Here is a 25,818-nt window from a genome sequence, read left to right as displayed (position 1 = left end):
ACTGGACCCGTTTGTCCATAATTGAGTGGTCTCTGGGGACACAGGTCTTACCTCTGTGAAAAGCCAAAAACCAAACCCCAAAACAACTCCCCAAATAACATAAAAACAAACTTCAAACCCTCCAAGTTGGTTTGGAGGCTGAGGAGCTGACTGAGTCTGTGTTTGCTATGCAAGCATGAGAACCTTAGTTCACTCTCCTGTGGGCCGTCTATGGTCCTGGTACTGAGGAAGTGGAGACAAGCACATAGATCCCCTGGGCCTGCTGGGCAGCCCGCCTAGCTTAGTCGGTTAGTTTCAGGCCTGCAAATGACCCTGACTCAAAAAACAAGGTGGATGGCGCCTGAGAAATGACACCCGAGGATGTCCTCTACACCACACACACACACACACACACACACACACACACACGCACACACCACCACCACCACCACCACCACCACCACCACCACCACCACCACCACCATCACCAGGTCTAGCAAACTGGGACCAGGTAGTCACCTTAGGCTTAGAGAAGTTCATTACACAAGAAAGAGCTTTGAAACCAGTTCTCCTAATACCAAGTCAATAAGGGGACAGAATACAAAATAAGAGTCACTGGGACCAGAGACCCACCTGCTTTTATTTCTGTTCAACTCTAGGCCAGAAGATCAAGTTCCCAAATCAATTTCGGAGAAGAATGTCCTCTCCCTGGGGTTGTTCTGAACTTGCTGGTTTCAGAGAGCTAGAACAGTGCTCAGGCATCGCGGACAGGTTTGTTCCCACCCTCTCACCCTCTCACCCAAGCTGTGTCTCAGAGACCAGGAATGATGGGCACAGGGGTCAGAGCATGACAAGCCGCTCGGCTGTAGAATGGGAACTGGTTTGCAAGTCATTGTTTGAGATGGACAGTGACCAGCTAGGCTGCATATCAAGGGAAGATGACTGCAGAGGCAAGGGGCCCAAGAACAACAGAGTCAGAGGCTTTCCAAGGTTGTTGTGAGAAAGAACATCCACTGCTCTGAGGCTGCAGAGACTCAAAGCTAGGGGCAGAGAGACAGGGTGACTGGTGACAGGGAAGGGGATCCTGTGAGGGCATTGGAATGGTGAGGACGACTGGCTAGGTAGACCTCAGCTCCTTTCCCATGCTGGGACCCTCTAGCAGATGTTGGCTCCCTTCCCTACAACTGTAAATATTTGTACATTCCCAAGTTATACAGTGAGCTCTTGGCTTACAAGGGTCACGATGACAAGCCTGTCCAGGAAACAGTTTGTTCAGTGTCTCTTTAGGCTGCTTTGCTGAGACCTCTTGTCATCTATGTCTGGAGTGGACACTAGCTGCTCCCTCTCTCTCTCCCTCTCTCTCTCTCTCTCTCTCTCTCTCTCTCTCTCTCTCTCTCTCTCTCTGTGTGTGTGTGTGTGTGTGTGTGTGTGTGTGTGTGTGTGTGTGTGTGTGTAAGGAGGACTGTTGAGGGGAAAAAGACACAAATAGTCATTATTTAAGAAAGCAGAAGCCAGGCAGACAAGGACTTCCCCCTCCATGGCCACAGATGTCAGAGCAGAGTTCTGTCTCCCTCATCCCCACCCCGAAGGAGGAGGTCCAGCTGTAGGGTCTCTTTCTGTCCTCGGGTTTTCTGAGGTGAAGGGAAGGGGACTTGGAAGTCATCTCCTCCTTCCTGCAGGGAAGCAACAACCCTTAGTTTGGCAAGTTGTCTACCTATGGGGCGGGGAGAATAGGAGGTCCTACTGGTGAGTCTTGTGGGTGACCCCAGGACCTGCAGAGTGGGGAGATGACACAGTGTGGAGTGGGAAGTTGGAAGGGACTCTATTTTCCCTGAGGGATACAGTATGCTTTGTTTTACTTTAAAAAATTATTTTCAATGTTTAATATGTGTGTCGGGGATGTAACATGCATACAGGTGCAGGAGGTCACAAGGCACCCTTTGGAGCTGCGGTTATGGGAGAAGGGTGCTAGGAACTGCACTCAGGTCCTCTGGAAGACTGAGCCATCTCTCTAGGTTCCACAGAATGTTGCTAGTTAAGTGCCTCTTGTTTCTTCCACTCCTCACCCATCCCTGACACCTCCCTCCCCTCCCTTCCTAGTGAATGCCTTCTATACTCAGTGGTGTGTCTTTTTTTCCCCCACACAGTTTCCTTGGGCCAGAGTGCTCTGTCTCTGCACTCTAGCTCCAGTATCTAAAGACAAATATTACCTCACAGAGCTGTGGTAAGTTTTAGACACTGGATTGCTATGGGGCCCTTGGTACAAGACCAGGGTTTCTGTTGTGATTCTATGAGGCTAGCCAACTTCTATTCGTCCCTGGGGACCCTGAGTCACCTCTGTGAAGCCTTGTCCTCCTCAGAGCTTCCCGTTATTTTCTTGGTTTCTTCTCTACCCTTCGAACCGAGTGACAATTGTTTCAGCATGTTTTGTTGAAGTGAGCAGCCTTCATGATGGTAACATCTGACTAGATTTCTTAGCTCCACAGTTCTGTCCTTGGTGGCCACCCCAGTGTCTGGCACCTGGCAGAAACGGAGGGGAGAAAACTGGAGTAATTGAGGGGTTACTCAGGGTCGCTGTCTGGTGGTCTCAGGGGGCCAACCTGAGGCTCTGACTAGGGTGGGGTTTTCTCCACCTGCAGGGCTCCACTGCTGGCCTAGGAGAGGTGACTCAGTTGGTGAGTACTGGTCCTGTGTACAGAAGAGCATGAGTTCAGGTCCCCAGCATCCACATAACAAGCAGACATGGTGGCACACCAGTTATCCCAGCACTGGGAAACTGGCCCACTGGACTGCTGATCCATCCAAGTCCCTGAGCTCCCAGTTCAGTGAGACCCTGTCTCAAAACCTAAGGTGGAAGTCATCTGAGGTGGTGCTTGTGTTTGATCCTAGTACTCAGGAGGCAGAGGCAAGTGGATCTCTGTGAGTTCAAAGCCAGTGGTGACCTGGTCTATATATTGTGTTCCAAGCAAGACAAAACTACACAGCCAGACGATGTCTCAAAAAACAAACAACAAAACAGAAGAACACCAAAATGATATTAAAATAAAATAATTTAAAGTCGGGTGTAGAGTGAGTGACTAAGAACTGATGTCAACTCATTGTGTGCACGTGAGCTCTGTCTCTGTCGCTGTCTCTGTTTCTATCTCTCTCTCCCGCCTCCCCCATCCCCCACACCCCCTCTCTCACTCTCTCTGCTCTCAGTTTCTCCACCAGTCTTGCCTTTCTCACATATTGGACAGACAGCTCATTTTCTTACCCCCTCCCAAAAAACGTTTTGGGTTTGGAAAACAGCAATCACTTAGGAAAATGTGTAATTACCCAGGGCTCAATCACGGAAAACACAGATTTCCCCTAGCCTTGCTGAAATGTCAAGGACTTGACTGGTGTGAGTCCAGTGTCCCGAGGAGGATCTGAAGGAAGAGGCTTGGCTGTCCTGGAGGGGGCAGGAGGACCGGCAGTGTTTACAGAGCAACCCGCCTAATCCCTTCTGACAGCTCACAGGAAAGTCTGCCTGCTGCTTTAGCCCAAGCAGTTCTTGCAGACTCCCTTAAGGAGGACTCTCTGCCTTCAGCTCATTCAGGCAAGGCTGAACTCATGGTGACCTCGTCCTTCCACCGCCAGAACAGACTCGTCCTTCCACCGCCAGAACAGACTCGGGCTCTTTCCAGTAGGGTGTCTGCCAGGGCTCCAGGCCGGGCCCTTTTTTGTCAGGATGTCTCAAGTGTTTATAGGGGTGAGAAATAGGGGAGTGGAAACCATCCTGGTTCTCCTCAACCCAACCCACCCTGAGATACTGGGAAAGAAAATGGAAGTGACAAAGGTGGCCCTCTAGTTTCATATCTCAGGGAAGAATTCCCCGGCAGAGTCCTGGAGTGCCCAACTCCTGGAGGAGCGTCATCCAAGGTCTCGGACCCCACTTGTCACTCAGAGGACGACCCGGTTCCCTGAGCTGTTCCTTTGTAGGTCAGGCCTCCAACTCAACCCTGCCTTGCCAAGCCTGCCTCTGCCTGTAGCATGAGCAGTGTGTGTGGATCTGGTGGAGCAGAACCAAGCTGTGCGGAAGGGATGACCTCACTGGACAGCGCTGGCTCGGAGTCCCCTCCTCGGGTTCCAACCTGGAACCCACAGGGAAGGGAGCTCAGGCCAGGCAGACACCGCCAGTGCAGAGAACAGCGCCTCAGCTGCAGTGAAGCTCATCGCTACAGAAGAGTGTCATTTCTTCTTGCCCCTCTCAATTACAAAATAATAAGATTGTTAAAAATCCAATCATATGAACGTCAATATTGGCAGGGACGGCCGCAGGAAATTTAATTGCACAACGGGTGCCAGCTAAAGATGGTATGTGTTCTCCCTGGCTTTTCTTAATTCTAATTAGGATGAAATCTACTGCATCTTCCAGACTTGCAAACAGGGGTTTGTCATGAGTCCAGGAATAGATGGGACTGACACAGGGCCTCCCTTCCCCAGCCTCGTGCCTTCCCTTCCTCCGCATTGCATCGTCCCGGATTGGAGCTTTGCACCGATTTTGAACATCAGCTCTCCAGTTTCTTTGGCATGTCAGAGGGCCAGATGTTTTTTATTTGAGAGCAAATTGACACATTAAATTACACTGTGCAAACATTAAAGCCAGCCGCGGGTAAACAGGCCGAGATTCATTGAATTTTACGGGTCACAATGATGTTTATGTAATTTAACAAATTCCTGCCCTGCTGCCGAGACTCTCCAAGAAGTATTAATTGAAGAAAGATGAAAACTTCCCTAAGGCTGTCTGTCCAGTGCCCTGCACCTCAGGCTTCTGATCTCTTGGGGAGGGGGTGGTTATGAGGGTGTTCAACGGCTTTGCGTTGGAGTTTCACAATGCTCAACACAAAACGAGGAAGCTGGGCTCATGGCTTGGTATGTTCCGTGTGACTGTGATAAGTACTTTACAAGAGCAGCTTAAGGACGGGAAGGTTTGCTGCGGCTCACAGCTCATGCAGTCCGCCTTGCATGGGAAGGCATGGCCCTGGGTACTTGAGGCAGCTGGCCACATAGCAACCACAGTCTGGAGACCAAGGGAGAAGAGTACGGGTACTCAATTCATTTTCTCCTTTTAATTCAGCCCAGGGTCCCAGCCCACAGGAATGGTGCCGCCCACATTCAGAGCGGGGCTTTCTAGAATCCAGAGACTCCTTGACAGCTATCGCCAGAGGTTTGTTTCCATGGTGACTCTAAATTCCATCACGGGGAGATTAAGATCACCCATTGCACCTGCCTTGAAGATGGGTTTTCTATTTCTATCCCAGTGAGGTCTTGGAAAGGATGTCAACCAGTGTGAACCTGCTTCCTTATCTGCTAATGGGGGCCGAGTGCAAGTGCCTAAGCATCCGGGCCTTTTCTCTGGTAAGCGGCATCCCTGTTTTGTGTCTGTTTCCATGGTTCCTTTCAGGGTAAGACCCATTTGCTACTTTTAAAGATGGGTGCACAGCCTTGGCTTGGCCCAATTAGGAGTATTTTGTGTAGCCTCAGGCCTTGGTAATTGGTTCAAAGATGGGAACGTGATCAAGTCTGAGCCAATGAGCATCGACCCATGAGGTTGCAGGAGACAGCAGTGCAGAGAACTCACCCTTTTGGCCTTAAGTGGCAAGTCTAAGTCAGGAGCTTCTTGGGTACCATCTGGCTCGAGGCTCCCGTCAGGAAAGGATGCTTGGGAAGGAGGGCGAAATGAAATGAGAACAGAGTAATACAAACTCTGAGGTCATCAGGAGCTCCACATCCCGCTGTGATTCAGGGCTGTTCTTCGGCTTTTACATTGTGTGAGTGAATGCAGCCCCCGATTCAGTGAACTTGACTCTTTCCTTGCTCCAAAGCCCGAGATTCTCCAAGAAGAGTCGATTGGATCTAAGAAAAGAGAGCATTTCAAAGCCTTTGCCTACCACATCTCTGCCTCTCAGAACTCCTGAGTATAGAGAGAGCTGCCTTCAGCAAGAGATTCTCGGGCACCCTTTGTAGAGCAAGGCCTCTGTCACTCGGTGGCCCGAGCAGCCTTCAAGCTGATCTCTGCCTCCTCCATAGCTCACATCGGGGTTTCTCCAGGTTGCTCTGTCCCCCTCACCTTGTCCTTCTTCACCCTCTCTTGTTTGCAGCGCAGTGGCATTCTCTCCTGCCTGCATCCTTTTAGACAGATTTAGTATTGCCTTCCGGGAGGCCTCCCCTCTCCCATTGTGCCCAGCAGGCAAGCCTTCACAGAAGCAGAACTTGGCCTGTAATTATATAAGTTAAGGACAGTACTGGATATTTTTGTTGCTTCTCATATTGAACGCCTATTTCTATATAGCTTGAATTTTTCTAGTATCATATGAGCTACATAAACTTATGGGTTATTAGCATTCAAAAGTGTCATAGAGGGGCCTGGAGAGATGGCTCATTGGTGAAAGGGTGAGATCCCCAGAACCCATGTAAAGAGCCAGACTTGGTAGTATGTATCTATAATCTGGGTTCTAGGGAAGCAGACAGGCATAGCCCTGAAGCTCGTTGGCCAGCAACCTGGTTGAATTGATGAAATTCAGGTTCAATGAGAGACCCTGTTTCAAAAGATAAAGGCAGGGAGAGATCAATGAAAGGCACCCCATACTGACATCTTGCACACACCACACACACACACACACACACACACACACACACACACACACACACACACACACACACACCAGCATGCACAAGTGGCAGATAAGGAGACAAACTCAGAGAGGTTAATTAATGTTCTTGAGGTCACACAGCTTATTATATAACATTATATCTCAGTGGTTTTTTTTTTATTATTGCATCAAGCTCTATCGATGTGATTGATTTGTTTTCCAGTTAGGTATCCATATAATTTGGCTTGGCATCTTGCTATGTACTAATGTGATCCAGTCAGCACATCTGGAGGAAAAGGAGGCTGACTCAGTGATATCAAAAGCTCTGGCTCAGTTCCTAACTGGCCTGGAGTGACCTTGGGTGAGTCTTTTTACCTCTCTAGACCTCCAGTGTCACAGCTGCAAAATAAGGAAGGCTCTTGTTCCAGGCATTTGGGCAAGTGAGTTGGTTTGTGCCCATCAGGAGGCTGCCCCAGGGCTATGTAGGAGGGAGTAGAGGGTGATCCAGGCCACAGGAAAGGCATTCCTGAATGGTTAGCAAGATGGGAGTCACAACAGTAAGCATACTAGCCCTTTGTTCTATTGGTGAGGTGAAATGACTGCTAAGGCCCCTCACTCAGGATCATGTAGGTTTCAGTGAAGATGCAGATCCTGAGCTCATATCATCTCTCAGGCCCCCAGCGTGCTCTACCATGCCGCTTCTGGATTTCAGAGCTCACAGCTCGGCCCAGCAAGGTCACGTTGGCCTGACCTTAGTGCCACTGAGCAGCTGGAATGTAAGGTGGGAAATGCAGGAACCTGTGTGTGCTGGGCTTGGGGGGCTGGGGACTATGGAGGCTGAGAAGTCTGGCTGTAGACCTCTTCCTTCCAGTAACTGCTACAGGCTTCCCCCAAGGACCTGACACTAGCAAGCAGGTCACCTTGGGGAGGAGATACATAGATGTGCAGCCTCCAAAGTGTCAGAGCCTGTGAGCTCATGCCATCAGCCTCCCGGTGCCTCATTTTACCCATCATCGCAATCAAGGTCCTGACACCACAATGTCGGGAAGGAAGATTTCACTGAATAAGTTATATTTAGTGCATGGCCTTCAGGCTTGACACATGTCTAGCACTGCCTGTTCCTCAGCTACCCCAACTCTCTCTCCCCCTTCTAAGGACGTTTAAACATCTATTTAACAAGCCTGTTCTGTTGCCGGCACTTAAAACACAAAGTTGAGTGAGACGTACCCTTGGCTTGCAGCTATTGGTTACAGATGCCAGGAAGAAAATCCAAAATGGTTATACCACTGCCATGATAGCCACTAGGAGTAAGCTGCCTCAGCTTGCTGGGTCTAGAGATGAAGCACAGGAGCTTGAACACAGCCTACAGTTTCAGATTGTTTCCACAACAGCGAATAGAAGCCCTGTCTCTTTAACAAACTCAGAGCAGAAGGACAGAAGACTTGTGATTGGCCTGCTTGTGGTCATGTGTCCAAGACGGACCCAATCACCAAGGCTGGGTTAAATGTGGCGCTGTGATCGGATAGGCTTCCATCAGGAGTCCTTTTTTTTATTTAATGCTTGAGTGTGTGGGTATGGTTGGCATACCTGTGTGCATGCATCCAGATACTGAAGGACAACTTCAGGTCTCCTCTCGGGGATAATATCCACCTTCCACCTTCGACTGATGCAGGGTCTTTCACAGTCTGAAACTCACTAACCCAGGCCAGTGAGCCCCTGGGATCCTCCTGTCTGATTGGGCTCCCCCTGTCTGACTGTTGTCTGTCTGTCTATCTGTCTGTCTGTCTGTCTGTCTGTCTGTCTCCTCGGGGCTGGGATTACAAGCGTGTGCTGCCATGCCTTTCACCACTTGGCATGGATTTTGGAGATCCTGTGCTCATTAAACAGGCATTACCAAAAGAGGTGTATCCTCAAAGCCCAAACCAGAAGAGTCCTTACTGACAGGCAGGTAAGGGAACCAATGGAATTCACTGGCAAGGGTCATTACAGTGTGGGTTCTGGAGGGGAGACATCTTTTGGAGGTATTTTGTGGGCCCCACTGCCAAGCCACGGCAGTACAGCCTCAGCTCTCGTTAGCACTTGGTCCTGCCTGCACAGAGGCAGGATGCCAATAGTGGTGGAAGCAGCAGGTCTCTGGGCTCTGCTTTTCTCCAGAGAACTTAATGACACTCTGCTGACCGCACCAGCTGTGGGCCAGGCCCCTGGCCAGAGACCGCCGAGGCTGTGGTCTAATTTCTGCCAAGGTCAACTCCATTCTGTCTAACTTTAGGAGTGTATGGTTGGCTTCCCAAGCATCAAAGAAGTCAAAAGTATCCGACTCCGGAGTGTGTATATTTTTAAAGCAACAAGAACAGCAACAAAATCAAAACAAAACCAGAGAGAAAGAAAACAACGCCAAGAAAATCCAAAGATGGTTCAGTGTCCAACAAACTCAACTCCCAGTGCCCTGGACTTGGTGCAAATGCCCAGCGACTGTGGTCAAACCGAATTAGATACACCGACTCCGTTTTTTTTTTGTTTTTTGTTTTTTTTAATCAAAATGACCTCTAATTAGTCCTTCCCATCAAAGCCAAGTGTTTCCTGCAGATCTACATTTCCTAAAAGGGTAGGGGCGGGAGGCCCAGTTTCCTCACCAGTGAGCATAGAATGCTTCGCAGGCAGCAGTCCTTGGGGCTTTGGAGCTGTGCTGAATCATGTCCCATGTAAACACTCAGCAGGGCTGGAAGATGGGGACTCTGAGTGCCTTCCCCTCTGTTCTTTGACTAGCTGAGTGAACTCGGGCATGCCCTGACTCCCCAGTCTCTGCTTCCTCCTGTATTAAAGAGGGTCTCGATGTGGAGGAGAGTAGACAGAGAGGGCAGATCAACAGCATATGAAGGAAGCCAGTTGGCAAGAAGTCTGGAGACCCTTCCCAGTCAGGGCTACATGTAAAAGACAGACTAGGACAGGAAAAGCCTGTGGCAGACAAGTGTGGGAGATGGTGGGTACCGTGGAAATGACCCATTAGGGATTCTCATGGCCATGAGGTCTAATATTGCTCCCTCTGCCATCTTCCCTTGTACAGAAGTGTTCTTTTCCCTTATAAACTGTCTGTTCCCATCACTCTCCGTGTAAGAAGCCACAGCTCCCATCTGGTGTCCTCCTGACCTAGATCCACACCTACAACATTGATCCCCGGTACCCATGGTGTACAGTGTGGGGCGGTGTGAGAGGCTTCAAACCCTCGGCAAAGAGATGCAATTGTTAATGCATCAGAAGTCTCAAGTCCGCCTTCTTTTCTCTTCTCCCGCCTCAGCATCCTTCCTCCTGATTCGACTTTGTTCCATCTCCTTAGTCCTCCTCCTCTTTGCCCCTCGTCTGTCTGGCTCCCTATGGCTGGAAGTTCCAAGGGAATCAGCACAAATGCAATGCTGGCCCTGGGGAAGAGCATGGGTTTCCTGAAGGACTGGCCTGGAGTGTCACTCACTGGGAAATTTTCTTTTTCCAGGTTGTCTGGCCCTCCTCCCTCCTCTTGGCCAGGGAGCATCCATCCTTCCAGATCCAACTGGTGGTGCAGACCTCCAGGATATCTTCCTCTGTCAGCTGCCCAAGTTGGCCAGACAGCTTACCCTGTGACTGGGGTCACACGTCACCCAGGGGAACGCTTATTTTTTCTGATGGACTCAGCCATGGAAGGGGAAGGGCCTAAAATAAATGCAGAGACTTAGAGGAGACCAGAGTGCAACAGGGCCAGCACAGACTTCAAGAGTAATTTATAGATGCTCCTTAGGCTGAAGCAATTCGCTCGAGCAGTTAGGGCCCGGCCAGGCCCTCAGGCTCTGCAGGCCTTTCTGTACTCTGCAGTTGCTTGGACAAAGAAAGAGCTGTTCTGAGGACAGCCTCTTTTATTTACTTATTCTCTCCGTGTGTGCATGTACACAGACCTATGTGTGCTGTAGCATCCCCGTGAGGGTCAGAGGACAACTTGTAGTTTTTATCTGCTGAGCCATCTTGCCAGTGCAGCCTCCTGGTGTTTTCTTTTGTTTGTTTTGTTTGCTTTCTTTCTTTCTTTCTCCCCCCACTTTGTGTGTGTGTGTGTGTGTGTGTGTGTGTGTGTGTGTGTGTGTGTGTGTGTGTGTTGTTTTGTAGCTCTGGCTGGCATGGAAACCACCCACCTGTCTTTGCATCCCAAGCTGAGGGTAGGAATGTGTGCCACCATGCCCAGCCTCTGTTTTGTTATTTTAACTGAGACAAAATTGACATACAATAAAAATGTACATATCCAAAAAAATGTACATATCTTTCTTCTGATATGCACATCAGCCAACACACAAGCCCTTTCCCATGCCCCAGATTCTGTGTGTGTGTGTGTGTGTATGTGTGTGTGTGTGTGTATGTGTGTGTGTGTATGTGTGTGTGTGCACAGTGCACACGCCACTTCTGGTCATTCCCAGACAACAATTCTTGTGATTTCTCTCACCAGAATTCTGTATACATGGAAGCATACCATGCTTGTTTTCAGCACCATTCTTCACGCCGCATACCCGGGAGGTTCATCTGTGCACTGTGTATGCACTTAGGTTTTTCTCTACACTCTGTGGAGTGCTGATCCAGAGGGCAACCTTCCCAATCCTCCCTGTTCACCCCAGCGTTTTGGCTGTTCCCAGGTTACTGGCAATTGTGACCACTGCCTCATAGACATTTATTTTCTCTTCTCTTGGGTAAATAGCTGCTAATGGAGTTGCTAGTCTGCAAGTAGGAAAACGTTTTCATTTACCAGAAATCCAGGGTGCTTGAGAGAGGGCTCAGTTTCTAGTTCCATCCCCAGAGCTCACATTTCGAACAGCTGTCAGCCTAAACAAAGACGCTTCTTCCCATGGTGGACAGTGATCAACACAGACCTACAAGACACAGACTGAGACTGTAGACTTCTCTGCCTTCAGTGGGTCATCTATAACGCACCCCTCCTGGGGATTGTTATGGAAGAGAAGATTGAATGAACTTAAGAGCTAGACAACTAAGGGGAAGGGTTTTTGGACCACGGCAGGGCAGGTGCCCATAGACATTCACAGCAGTAGAGACAGTATGCACAAGACCTGCATAAGCTCAAGCCACACAAAATCCCAGCTCTGGGAAATGGAAAGTTGGTTTTCTTCCAAGCTGCAGTCCCTAGGTAGGTTAACCACAGTGTACCAAAGGTCACATAGGGGCAGTGAGACTCTTAACTGATGAGTTAATTGGGCAGGTAGGGAAGGGGGATGTAAGTGGAGGGATGGGGTGAGGGGTGGAAGCAATCAAAATACATTGTACAGAATTCTCAAATAATAAAAATGAGGGAGAAAAGCAAGGTGGGTTAGTACGCTTGAAATCCCACCCCTGGAAGCAAGAGATAAAGGATCCCTGGAGCTCACTGGGCAGCATCCTAGCCTTCTCAGAAAGTCTCAGGCTGGTAAGAGTTGCTATCTCAATAAAAGCTGGGGTGACATTTGGGGAACAATACCCAGTATTATCCCCCCTAGCCTCCACATGCATGAACATGTACACACGTGCATGTGAACACTGGAACGTGTGCACACATGAGTAAATTTAAAGTAGGATTGTTGGTTCACACCTATAATCTCATGAGTGGGCGGGCAAGCATTGTTCCTCCATGGTTTTTGTCTTCAACTTCCTGCCCTGGCTTCACTCGATGGACTTTAGCCTACATGAGGAGGTAAAGTCACCCCTCTTCTCAGTCACCTTTGGTCGGGGTGTTTTACCACAGGGACAGAGGTAAAGTAGAACAAGGGAAGGAGACTAGTTACATTTCAGATGCCGAATTAAGAGGAAAGGAAGAGAGATGGTGTATAAGAATTTACTATCCTGCAGTAAGATCCATTTCTTAAAAATTAGGGGAGGAGTTTTCCCCCAAATGCCCTCTCAGAGACACTCATTCCAAAGGACAGGGCAAGAGCAGGAAGCGAGATTTTGGGCGAGATGCAGAAGCTCAGCACCTTCCTCGCTTCCTATCACTGGGAAGGGTGATCTTAATCTCGGCAGTCAGCCCGCAAGGTCATGGCTTGTTTGAAACAAGCCTGGCAGAAGCAGAGGCCTGTGGAGAAACGCATAGTGTTATGACAAAGGGAATCATTAGCCCAGACATATTTATGTTCGTTTTGCCTTCTCTCCTAAGAGAAATCTGTTGCTCCAGCCTATGCGGGCTGATTAATATTCCAGAAGAATCCATCAAGAGAAAGCAGCAGCCTCGGGAGGAGGCAGTGCTTGATGTTTCTAGCCAGCAATGGTAGTCATGGCTGTTTCCAGCAGCTGCGTTTGAGGGTGCCTGGTGACAGGTGCCAAAACAGGCCACAGGAGCTTGGGAGCAAGTGGAGTCATGGACCTGATTTGGTCTAAGCCTGGGGACCCTGGAAAGGACCAGACTTCCAGATGAGAGGGGACTCTCTTGACCAGCCTCATAGCCTCAGCCCTCTCTACAGTCACTTTTGGAAGCTGACAAGGAAGCATTTTCTTGTTAACTCCCAAGGGATTCAGATCAAAGGTCAACGTCACGGTGGCTGTTGTCACACCCTAGTTTCCTGAGCTTTGGTGGAGAGAGTCCTATTGGGCAGCAAGGCCTTTGAAGGTATCCTCCTGCCAGCCGTGTGCCTCCTTCAGCCTCATGAAAGCCAGTGGCAAAGGGTGGCTTTTATCAGAAAAGCTGGTGGGAGACTGGACACCACACCGCCTGCAAGCCCTTAAGACACAGGCAGGGTCCCCACCAGATCCTCACACTCCTGCGCTGACCATACAGCTCAGTTTACAAATGACACCATGCTTTGGCAGGACCTGGGGCGCTCTCTCTCTCTCTCTCTCTCTCTCTCTCTCTCTTTCTCTCTCTCTCTGTAACACCCATGTTGCCACCTGGTACTCCAGGCTGTCCCCTTAGTTGATTTTGTTTGTTTGTTTGTTTCAAGCCTTTGTAAACGGGTCAACACCTTTTGAGCCCCGTTTGTCCGCAGGGTGCACGCTGGCCAGCTCTCCAGTTAAATGAGCTGAGACACAACAGAGCCCCGATCTCCACAGCAATAGTGGGCAGCGTGAGAGTGACCCCATCACAGTAATGAAAAAATATATGTTGTCAGGGCTGTGTCTGCAAACGAGGCATGATTGAAAAGTGGCCGTGACCGCTTGCACAAGTTGTGCATTAGGCACTGCTGGTGTGGCTTCGGCCTGGGCTGGGCCTTTCTCTCCTTACAACTCTGATCCTGGCCCCCTGCTGCTCAGGCCTCTGTGCCTATCCTAACTGGATGACCTTTAGGGCCTGTGCATTTGGATTTTCATGATTTTCACTCATTCAGCAAGCATTTGTATACTAGACTCTCCCTGTGTTCATTCATTGGGTGAACCAGACAGGCATAGAGTGTGCTGTCTTGAAGGGATGGAGCCAATTTGGAAAAGTGACTTTGTGTCGGTGATGGGTTGGGGATGGGGGGTGAAGGATATGCATGGGTGCCCTAAGAATGGTCTTACTTTAAAAAAATAAATTGGTGATACATCTTCCAAATATACATAGAATTAGAAAAAACCGTACGATGACCTTGTGTAAGGTTATCCCCGAGCTAAGATGCCTGCTGTCTCCCTGGCAGTTCCTTGTCTGTTTCTTCCTACTTCCCGACACATTGTGCTGCTGTTTTGAAACAAATCCAAGATTTATGCATAATGTCACAGCTTCTTCGTCTGGACTTCTCATCAGCTAGAGGCCAGCATGAAGCTGATCCGGGAGTTGCCGAGGTGTCTCAGAGACACTGAGCAGTTGGATATCTGGTAAATCAAAGTTCAAATCTTGTTCTTCCACATCACAAGCTGCAGAGCACCAGGCTGGTCACTCAACCCTGTCAAGCCTCACATCCCTCACAGTCAAAGTAAGGGCACACGGCAAGCATGTAAAGTTCCTAGCCACATACCTGGTACCAAAGCAGTGTTCTGTAGGTTTTCTTCCCTGGTCCTGGTGTGTGCATGAAGACAGCTGCATGCTGACTGCCACACTTCGCCTCCAGCATGCTAAGACGTAGAGACTGGAGAGCCAGCTGGAGAGGGCTCAGGCAGTAAAGTCCTTACCTTGCAAGTGTAAGAACCTGAGTTCAATCCCCAGCAGCCATATTTCTTTTTAAAGGTATGTCTTTAGAGTTAAGAACACTTGTTGCTCTTACTGAGGACCTGGTTCAGCTCCAAACCTCCACAACGTGGCTCACAACCATCTGTGACTCCAGTTCCAGGGGATCCAATGCCCTCTTCTGACCACCATGGCACCTTCACATACATGTGCATACATGCATACGTCACATACATGCATACATTCCCGCTCACACGCATACACACAAACATTGCCACAGAGCACAGATACCCTGCAACGCAAACATTTCAGCACAGACCTGTCATCGTGAGCCATCTTCTTTAACATCACCCTCCCTTGCCTACTCTTTACAGACCACCCACCATCACATGACGTCACTGAAAAACAGAGGCCACCTAGGTTTCATCAAGTCCAAGTCATAAAGCTGGCTTTACCTTTGCAGCTCATAGCCCAGGGCCGGGGGGAGTGGGGGTGGGGACACTTGGCAACGGGAACTGTGTGTACCCAAGCCAAGCACCCTCAGCTTACTTTTAAAAGGCTTGACCTGCTTCTGGGAAAGCGATGAACACCAGGCTCCTCTCTACTGTGGGTGGCAGCTGGAGCTAAAGCCCCAATAACTCAGACAAATGTGGCCGACGCCAGAGAGGAGTCAAGGGCCTGGCTGCGACGTCTGGGGCCAGCTTGGTCTTGGACCTCACTGTATGTTTACAAGTTTCCCTTTGACAATTCAGTTTTGAAGATGGGCTTCATTAAAGGGCAATTATAGGTTAAGTGACTTGCTGGCTTGCTGCCTAATGTGGAAAGCTTGACTGTGACAATCAGATAATTCTGAGATTAAGCAACAACACAGCGATTGCTACTGAAAGCAGCTTAAGAGAGGGGAAGACGCTCCCCAGCCATGACCTCATCCCAGGAGCACCGTCTGGGCAGGAAGTCTACACTCATGGGGCCAGCAGACTCTAGGGACCTCCAGCACTGGGGTGACCTCTTCTGGGAAAGGGGACTAAGAAAGGCAAAGGGCTCTCTGCTTAGAATGTTGAGACATCCCTCCTTGATGGAATCACCACTTCTGGAGGTTCCTCCTGGGGACCAGAACCTGGCCTTTCTCGTCTGTGCTGTGACCTCCATCTTTCCCTCTTTCTTGTCAACACATCTTTGCTAATGTCCTCACAGATGTCCATCTGTAAAGCTCTCTGACCTGCAAGGTAATTACATCTCCCATTTCCTGGAGCAATGGGTACTGTAGGTAGCTTGCCTGTTGTGTGTGAAAATCCCCTCCAAATTCCGACTAAGGCAGGAAGAGGTTAAGAATTGGTACATGGAACTTTCAAGCAAGGAAGAGTTGGGCTCAGGTGTGGCTACCTCCAGGGGCATTGAGTAGTGTCTTCCCTTCAGCTTCCCAGTATCAGTGGCTCCGTATGTGCTTATGGCACTGAGGGGAGAAGATGCAACCAGAACTCAGGAAGTTCTTCCATGATTCCATTCAGGGTCCTAGGGTTTAATATGATTGGACAGTGAGAGCCATGTGATTGGTTGGATAGATGCCTAAAAGCATTCCTGATTGGACAGTGCATTGGTTAGTTTCCGGTTGTTTGAGCTAAAATGCCACTAGGGAAAACAACTTACAGAAGAAAGAGCTTATTTTGGCTTACCTTTCCCGAGCAACAGAGTCTGTTGACAGCATGTGAGCAGGAGTGGGGATCTGAGGGAGCAGAGAGAGCAAGCAGGAAGTGAGGGAGACTAGAACCCTCAAAGGCAGCCCCAATAATGTTCTTCCTCTAGCAACGCTTTCTGCTCATCCAAAAGGTTCTAGCACCTCCCCCAAACAACACTGCCATCTGGGGACCCAGTGTTCACATATCTGAGCCCATGAGCACAATTCTTATTCAAACCATCATGCCACAGATGCCCTTAGGGTACTTGACGACTTCACACCACAGCCAGATGGGAGCTGAGGCTGGGAGGGGTAGTGCCTCAAAAGGATATCGGGGTGGGAAAGGAAAATAGACACCAAGAAGCCAAAAGTCTCACAAGCGAGCTTCCGGCCTCTATTGTGCCTGCCCATGCTAGTGATGTAAAACTCCTGTCTCCTGGGTGGGTGGTTCACTTTGGAAGGGCAGAAGAGGTTCTGTCTGACCATCATCGTGAAAAATGCTTGTTAGAAGACCAGACTCTCGGCCCTTCTCCTCCAACTGAAGCAGAGACTGGAGGATGGGGTTTGGAAATCAGCATTTTAACACGTTTCCAGGCACTTCTGATGCTCTGCCGTTTTAGAGATGCTGCTGTTGGGCAAGAACAGCTATCCACATGTTCATGCACCCCTCGGCATCCACACTTAATGCTCACCCCATGTCATCAGCAAAGGAAGGAAGGTTTGGAGGGTGGCCTGAGCTACTCATTCATGTCTGGCGAGCACCGACAGTGGGCGTCACTCCTGCTGTAATCAAATAGCTCTCCTCCCTTTGTCCAACTGGCAGATGGTAGGCTCTCTGTAAAAATGAACAGTTATGCAGGGGCTTGGGAGATAACTCAGCTGCTAAAGTGCTGACTGTACACACCCAGGGTGAGTTCAATCCCCAGCACTGACATAAAAGAAATCTAGATGTGGTGATGCCCATCTATGATTCTGGCAGTGGGGAAGTGGACACAGGGGTATCCCTGGAGCTCGTTGAAGAAACAGCCTAACCAGTGTGAAAATATGTATCCATACACACACACACACACACACACACACACACACACACACACACACACACACACAGCTTTCAGAACATACTTGGGCTTCTAGCCCTGCCTTTTTTTGTCTCCCAAGGTCCATACCCACACGATACCTGAACATCAGAGAGACCCTCATTCTTACCTAGGGATGAGCCAGTTCTGTGCAAAACAGGTGCCAGGAAGAAAACGCCATGCCATCTTCTCCGTTATAGATATAGGTATGAGACACAAGGGGCCTGAAAGCAGCAGGCCACTCTAGGGACTCGCTTAGCAGGTGGTGCCATGGCAGAGTGCCCGTGAAGGAAAAGGACAAGTGCTGTGCAGAGATCTGGGGGAGGATTAGCCACAGGTCTGAAGAGTCACTGGCTCAGTCCACCCCAGCCTGGACCTTTCTCCCCACAACTTTATAAATTCAGTGACTTCCGCTCCAGATAACCACAGGCAGGTTTTATCAGTATATTTTTGGTGTCACAAACAGGCAGGCTCAGAGATAGATGGAGAGGGGTGACTGTGGCACCCTGATTGGATCCACCTTCGCTGGACCAAGCCCCTAGGGTTCGGTTGTGGCATTGGACAGGAAGTTGGAACCCAAGAGTATATTAATAAGTAGGAGAGAAACAGAGTCTTGGGCCAGCAGAGGGACTGAAGAGAGGGGTCTCTCACCCATGTGTTCATTCGGTTTCTTATCGGAAACACTGCCCAACTCCTGTTCTACTGTGACTTTTGTTTGGGAACCTGGGACTTCACAGGCTCTAGATAAAGACTCACTACTAACGAGCACTGGGCATTTACACTGTCTCTACCCCTCGTCTCCCAGGAAGGAGAACTCAGGCGAGCTTCGGAGCATGCAAAGGATCGGTGGTCTGGTAAGAAGTGCCAAGACCAGGTGTGTTTCCACCTGCTCAAAGGAAATATCCACAAGAAACCAGAGGGTGAGCGGGCCCGGTCCTAGCTGGCAGTATTGAGACGGTAGGCACAATCAAGGACCAAGTGCAGCTCCCGGGGTTAGAAAGGCTGAGCAGTCAGAGGTCAGAGTACACACCCCAAGCAGAAGAACCAGAGAAATAGACAAAATTCAGCTAATGGGGCATGGGGTGAGCTCAGTGGGCAGCTACCATAGGACAGAGTCCTGAACATTTGGCTGGAGAGGCAGGTGGAGGTGAGGAGGACACCTCACTGTCAAACCAGGAATTTGTGGTCAAGCACTTCATCAGGGGCAAGGAGAAACTGAGGGGCTGGGCTCAGTCCTGAGGAAAAGGTGGTCTCTGCGGAATGGCAGAGTGAAAGGTTGGTAAGACTGTGGTCCTTTCTGTTAGAGGGCAGAAGCTAGGATCCAACCCAGCACTGATGATGGCATAGAACAAGCCGACAGTGGATGTTTACGGTCCCATAGCTCAGCAGGAGGGACCTCAGGGCTCGTACCAGTCAGGCTGGCAGAGACCCAAGGATGGGCTTGCTGGGCACCTGGTGCTGTGTTAAAGCCCATATCCACGGGCTTGATAAACTTTAGTAATGAATACATCTCCATATCACCAACGAGGAAACGGAGGCACAGAAGGCTTAGGCCCCTGCCACAGAGCTAACAAGGGGTAGAGCTGGATTTGACCAGGGGTGGCTCCAGTCTAAGGTCTAGGCCCCGATGGACTCCTGACCTGTCCTGTGTACATTTTTAAATATATGCAAGAGGAAATAGCTACATAGGTCCCTAGTAAAATCCCCAGCAGCCACTTTTGAGGTCTTTTCTCTTTCAGGTTTTGTTGGTTTTATTGAAATATCAGTGTATTAGTCTGGGCTTTGTAGAAGAACAGAACTGATAGAATGAATATATATTAAAAGGAGATTTCTTAGGCCATTTCACCTGATAGGGAATGGTCCATCAATAACGGCTGTCTGTTCAATGGAGAGGCTGAAGGGCCAGAAGCCACTAAGTCCACAAAGCTGGATGCTTCAGCAGTACTAATCCAGCAAGGAAGCCTAGAGGGTCCCTGGGAGGCCACACACAGGACCCGGGGCCACATTGCAAGGTTGGATAGGCTGGGTCCCAGTTTCAGCAGAACAGGGCAACAACAGTCTATGGCAGAGGTCTTCACCCTTCCTCGTGCCGGGATCCTTTAATAGAGTTCCTCATGTCATGGTGACCCACCAACCATACAATTACTTTTGATGCTACTTTGTAACTGTAATTTCACTACTGTTGTGAGTTGCAATGCAAATATCTGAAATGCAGGATATCTGATAGGCAACCCCCATGGAAGGGTCTTCTGATCCCCAAAGGGGTCATGGCCCACAGGCTAAGAACCACTTGTAAAGAAGACGTGAGGGCAGGTAGACAAATGATTTTCGCTTTGGATCCCCTTATATCTGGCTCCGGGCAGAAGGTGTTGTCTATGCTTAGTGTAGGTTTTCCCACTTTGTTAACACCTCTCGTGGGAGTGCCGGAGCCTTGCTTCTCAGCTGAGTCCTCTTAGGCATCCCTCACAATGAGGAATCCCTGTGTACCAGGCAAGTGCACTTCCGCTGAGCCCTCTGATGCAGCTTCAAGGTGTCCACTCTTCCTAGACCTCAACCTCCATTCACTTTGGGAAGAGGCTGGAAAAGTTAAGGCAGATGGCAGCCATCAGCATCAGCCCTGAATTCTCCAGTGTTTATGTCGAGAGAAAACATTGCCTTCCCCATAACCATTACGACTCCATCACAGTACATGAGACTGCAACGCCATCTGCTTCTCAACCCAGGATTAAAGTTCTCTGGCCACCCCAGTGAAGTCTCTGGACAACTGGTTTCCTCTAAGTAAGAATGAAATGAAGGGATAGGAGAGACGGTCCCGGCCGTTAAGAGGGCTTGCTGCTCCACCATGAGGATCTGAGTTCAGATCCATAATGCCTGGAACTGCACCTGCACACACGTGTGTCAATACACGCACATACACATGCATACACATACACATACGCATACACAAGTGAGATAAATCTTTTTCTTTACAAAGAAAGATAACCAAAATGAGATATATCTCTTACAGCAAATGCTGAATGATTTGTACCTCTCAGATTCCTGTTTGCCCTCCCCCACTTCATGCTGATAGCTTCCTATACCTTACATAGATGGGAAACTGAGGCATGCTTCTAGGGTTTTCCATTAGCAAGGGACAAAGTCAGGACCAGGCCTGGCTGAGTCTATAGCTCATCGTGGCTCATCAGAGCCTGCTCTTACTTAGTGTTGTCTATTTTTGCACTAGCCGTGACGTTAGTACGCTGGGCATCCTCCCGCGTGCGAGTTCTCAGGATATAATTCACTTTAATCTTTTAAGCATTTGACAGTATTTGCTCGAAAGAAGGAGCAACAAGTACATAATTATTGCACTAATTAAGCTGCCAAAAACACAGGCGTGCAGGAAGAGCACCTTTGAAACGGGAGCCCACGACGCATTAGCATCTGCTGTAAGCTTATTAATCACCTAACAGGCAATTAGCAAGCTGTTACTGTTTGAGGCTGCTATGTAAATAAATTCTTGGGTTAATTTCTTCCTCTGATAATAAAGAAAACATTATGAAAATTAGCTAAGCGACAATGTAAATGATCTTCACTGTTAATTATACGACAGTGTTACATATGCAAGGACCCCAGAGCTGATAAAGGGCCCTGGCTCCCTCCCTCCCCATTGCCCACTCCCGGCCCCCACCTTGACTGTATTCTTTAAAAAATAAAAATGTTGACGCAGGTAAGGAGTAAGGGGGAGCTTTGGGGACTGAAGTCACAGCTGTTTGCTTACAGCTTGCCCAAAGCAACTGTCAACTCCACAAACTGGGATGCTCCTTGGTCTCAGCCTTAAGTGTAGCCTTGGGCTTGGCCAGTGATTACTTCCAGGAGGGGAGCAAGGGAAGGGGCAGAGGACCAGACCCAAGGTCTCCAACTCATAGCTACCAGTTCCCAGGGGCTACTCTGCAATGCTGGAAAGCCTCTGGACTGGTGTAGTGTCACTCTCCACTGTCTGTCAGTTCCAGAACTCTAGTTCATGTGTGGCGTCTGCTAGACAGGGGCCACTGGTTCATCCATCTGGTCAGGTATGTGGGATGATGCTCTGTGAGCCCCGACACCACAGTTCAAGCCTCCGCCACTCAGTGGCTACGAGGCCTCAAAGGATTGCTTCCCTCAATCTCAGTTCTTCTGTAATAGGTGATGGGCTAGGGGGAGAGGTGTGACCTGGGAATGCTGGGAGAGCACTTATCTAAATGCCTGGTGGGTGTGGTGGCTGCCTGCACTTCTAGCACTCAGGAAGCAGAAGCAGAAGATCCCTGGCACAAGGTGGCTGGCTAGACTGGCTGAGTCCATGAGCTCTCTGTTCAGTGAAAGGCCCTGCTTTGAACATAAGAAAAAGAGCTACCAAGGAGGACACCTGGCATTAGCCTCAGGCCTCCACATGCATGTGCACACAGACATACCTAACATGTAGACACATGAACACTAGTGCACACACACTCAAGTGTGCAAGCAAGCACGCTGCTTCACTAGAAGGGATGGTAACCATACCTCCATGGCATTGTCTGTGATGCACAATGATACGGGGTGGTCTTCCCAGTGGGGGGAGTCCTGTGCTCAGTGCTGCCCACACTCAGAGCTCAAACCAAGTCTACTATCATCATTGGCTTTGATCTGGTCTTTCAAACTGACAGCAATTTCACACCTGGCTTTAAGCAATGATGAGAGCCTAGAGAGGAAGTGCGTGCGTGCGTGCGTGCGTGCGTGCGTGCGTGCGTATACGTGTGTGTGGTGAGATACTCAGTCCCACCTATCGTTATAGCTCACCACAATGGCCAAACTGGGGACAAAGTCAGCACCTAGCTCTGAGAAGTTGGGACCTGGGCATTTTTGGGGAGGGCCTAAACCAGTCCTGTGAGACCTCATGTAATAGCTGAGGAAGGTTCTGGATCACATGGAAACCTCTCTGAGTGCACCCACACATACAACAAAATGATATTTAAACAAGCAGAAATATCATACTCCACCTTCGCATTGGCAGACATCAGAAGGGTGCTGGCGCTGTGCTGGTGAGGCTGGGGGAGGCAGTCAGGGCTGGCATTCCTGTGACAGAGAGTACGGTGCAGCAGCCCTGGAAGGCAGCCTGGCAACCCCGAGGAAAACACCAAGTGCACACACAGCCCCTTTGGCCCAGCTCTCAGTTTCCTGTTATTTAGTCTGGCTGATCAATTCTGGGGGCTGCAGGATGACTTATACATGAGAATATTCACTGCCACCATAATTACAATACCAGGAGACTAGTGACATCCTAGCGTCCACTAATAGGACACTTTAATAAATTATAGGCATCAACAGAACAGAGTGCCGTGCAGCTATTCAAAGGCACTCCACCGCTCTGTGTGCTGAGACAGACTGTTATGTTAAACAGGGCCTGTGTCACCAAAGACCCCCATATCTATGAAAATAACCCTGTGCATATATATCACATACATCATATGTGGGTGGGTATGCAAGCTCACCCTGTATAGAAGGCTTTGCACAAAAATAAATCTGCCTCTGTTCAGTCCTGGGAGGTGGACAGCGGAGGGAAGAGGCCATACTGGTTCTGATGTATACGTCACAGGCTGTCCTCAAGCACTAACAGGCTTCTGCTCCAGGTTGTTTCACAGAGGTGCTACTTTGCCTCCTGTTGTTCCTTTCTCCCCGACTCGAGCATCCCAAGGTCACTGTCAACACAGTGTGCTATGCCCACGTATAGACCATTTATATAGCCCACTGGTGAAAGGGCCTGGCCAATTTATCCACTGTGCTGGCGATGCTGGAAAAGACTATTAGTAAGGCTTCTTGGGGACTGGTGCCCTGGCTATCAGCAGCAATTTCCTGTAGCCAGCTCAGAACCAGGCCTTTGCTCTTATCAAGGAACCTGGGCATGCTCTTTGTGGTTTTGGATTTTTCCATGGAGTTTATCTATTGGTATATCAATTATCATATATATACATACATACACACACACATATATATGTACACACACACACATATATATATATGTACACACACACGTGTGTGTGTGTGTGTGTGTGTGTGTGTGTGTGTGTGTGTGTGAATGGCATGCGCTAGGCCATAGCTCTGACCTTCCAGGAGACATTAGGGTATACCACACACACACTCCTATTCTTGTTTGACCCTGTCTCCCCATTTTAAGAAGCACCACCCCTCACTGTTGAGTCTCAGCCTTGCCCACCGCGGCCACTGAAGAAACCTTTGTCTCATGACAGCACCCTTATAAGCCCAAGATGGCGCTCACACATCTTGCACTTGTCGTCTTTCCCAGGCAGAGGTCTTTACCACTCTAACAGGGTCTCTAGCAGGTCCCTCCCCCCAGGTCTTCCACAACTTAGCCAGTCTCCTTTTTACACTCTTCAAACCTCGATGTGCTTTTTAATCTGTGACACCTAGAAATAAGTGAAAATTCTGGAAAGCAGCCAGCAGCACAAGTCAAAAATGAGGCTGCCACTCACTGACATGACAGCTCTGGCTATGTCACCGAGAGGCAGGCCTCCTCGGTTTAGCAGCTAGATCATTATGGCCTGCCTCTACTGGCCTTGCTGCTACACACACACGCACACACAGCTCTTAGACCATTTGCATGCCAACATCTGTCCCCTATCCTCTACTTAGGTCCTCAAGTTTTTGAACCTAAACCAGAGCCAGCTCCCATTGCACCCAGGTCTCACTTGTCCTCGCTGGACACCACTCCAGTGCAACCTGCCAGGCTTATGGAGTTCTCCATCCCAGAAGGGTGATGGAGAACTTTGGTCCCATGCTGGCTTCTACACAAACCAATGAGATGAGACAGGGTCTATGTCTTTGTGAGGTAAGGTGACATTTTTTGTTGTTGTTGTTGTTTTTTATTAACTTGAGTATTTCTTATTTACATTTTGAGTGTTATTCCCTTTCCCAGTTTCCGGGCCAACATCCCCCTAACCCCCCCTCCCCTTCTTTATGAGTGTTCCCCTCCCCATCCTCCCCCCCATTACCACCCTCCCCCCAACAGTCACGTTCACTGGGGGTTCAGTCTTAGCAGGACCCATGGCTTCCCCTTCCACTGGTGCTCTTACTAGGCTATTCATTGCTACCTATGAGGTTGGAGCCCAGGGTCAGTGTAAGGTGACATTTGTAAGGGGAAGTGACATCTAACCTGGCCTGCCTATTGGAACAGCTGTTGTTACCTCTTCTCAATTTTGTCACACAAAGCTGCTATGACCTTTGAACCCACCAGAAAGAGCAGCTGCCCCACATGTGCTCAAGGGCAAGGGCAGGGGTTGGGGATTTAGCTCAGTGGTAGAGCGCTTGCCTAGCAAGCACAAGGCCCTGGGTTCGATCCCCAGCTCCAAAAAAGCTTCAGGTTGAGGTTGGCCAGCCCTTAACTTACCTGGCCTGGCTGGGCCACTGAGCTATGAATGCAACACATGTTTATGAGCCAGCCTTCATGGGTGTCTGTCCACTGCTCAGACTTCTGTCGTTTGCTCCAAGTGGTGGAGACCAGGGAAAACACCCAGCATGGTGGGCTGAAGTGTAAGGAAGGTGTGGGCCTGTTGCTAAAGTGTGGTTGGGACTATGGACCTCATTCTACAGTGCCTTCTCTGCCTCATCTTCATCTTCCTCCCTCCCTCCCTTCCTCCCTCCCTCCCTTCCTCCCTTCCTCCCTTCCTCCCTTCCTCCCTTCCTTCCTTCCTTTCTTCCCCTCTCTCTTTCTGTGCACATGAGTGTGTGCATGTGTGTATGTGCATGATTGTGTTTGTGTATGTGCATGTGTGTGTATCTGTATGTGCATGTGTCTGCTTGTGTGTTTGTGCATGTATGTGTTCATGTGTGTGTGCATGTGTGTGTGTGCATGTAGAGGCCAAAAATTGGCACCAGGTTGTTTGCCTCCATTACTCTCCACTTCACATGTTTGAGGCAAGGGCTCGCATGGCCTGGCTGGCTTCCGAGGAGGTTGGTGCTTGAGTTTGCTTCCTATTGCCAGGGCGAACATCACGACCAAAAACAACTTGGGAAGAAAGGGGTTTCTTTAATCTTGTGGTTTACAGTTCATCATGAAGGGAAATCAAGGTAGGAACCTCAAGGCACAAACTGAGGCCATGAAGGGATGCTGCTGCTTTTTGGTTTGTTACCCCTGGCTTGTTCAGCCTGCTTTCTTACACAGCCCAAGACCACCTTTCCAGGGAGTATCCCATATCAATAATCAATAAAAATGACATATAGACTTACCTAAAGGTCAGTCTGTTTAGACATTTTCTAAATTGAGCATCCCTCTTCCTGGGAGACTCTAGCTTGTGTCAAGTTGACAAAAAGAACTAGCCAAGACACTTAGTCTTGAATTCTCAATGCTCCTGACCAGATAGAATTATGGGCACATACTCCATTCTTGGCTCT

At 49.4% G+C, this 25,818-nt stretch overlaps 2 long non-coding RNA genes and 1 other non-coding gene across 6 annotated transcripts in view; 2 read left to right on the top strand and 1 right to left on the bottom strand.

Moving 5' to 3' along the window:
- LOC103693111 (uncharacterized) overlaps positions 1–10,860 on the top strand; it is a 45,654-nt gene extending 34,794 nt beyond the window's left edge. Inside the window, exons 4-9 of one of the 3 annotated variants that reach the window (XR_015627294.1) lie at positions 639–750; positions 1,896–2,203; positions 5,081–5,170; positions 5,265–5,361; positions 6,820–6,957; positions 10,084–10,860. This is a non-coding gene — a long non-coding RNA (uncharacterized LOC103693111). Of the gene's footprint in view, positions 1–638; positions 751–1,496; positions 1,726–1,895; positions 2,204–5,080; positions 5,171–5,264; positions 5,362–6,819; positions 6,958–10,083 lie in introns of those variants that run through there. The other 2 variants (XR_015627293.1, XR_015627292.1) reach the window with 2 other exon arrangements.
- LOC103693112 (uncharacterized) lies at positions 1,455–8,006 on the bottom strand. 2 transcript variants are annotated; one of them, XR_015627296.1, is made up of 5 exons: positions 7,824–8,006; positions 6,074–6,221; positions 5,585–5,859; positions 2,315–2,499; positions 1,455–1,652 (listed from the first exon to the last, which is right to left on the bottom strand). It is a non-coding gene; the product is annotated as an uncharacterized LOC103693112 (long non-coding RNA). The 2 variants fall into 2 exon arrangements; XR_015627295.1 differs by lacking the exon at positions 6,074–6,221 and having other exon boundaries at positions 7,824–7,985.
- A 13,844-nt stretch (positions 10,861–24,704) lies between the features above and the next one.
- Trnaa-agc (transfer RNA alanine (anticodon AGC)) lies at positions 24,705–24,777 on the top strand. The gene has a single exon. It is a non-coding gene; the product is annotated as a tRNA-Ala (tRNA).
- Positions 24,778–25,818: the final 1,041 nt, after the last annotated feature.

Source organism: Rattus norvegicus, chromosome 8, assembly GCF_021556685.1.
Source record: "Rattus norvegicus strain SHRSP/BbbUtx chromosome 8, alternate assembly SHRSP_T2T, whole genome shotgun sequence".
Lineage (NCBI taxonomy): Eukaryota > Metazoa > Chordata > Mammalia > Rodentia > Muridae > Rattus > Rattus norvegicus.
The sequence above is the reverse complement of the archived record's forward strand: the minus strand, read 5'-3'. Positions and strand labels throughout refer to the sequence as shown.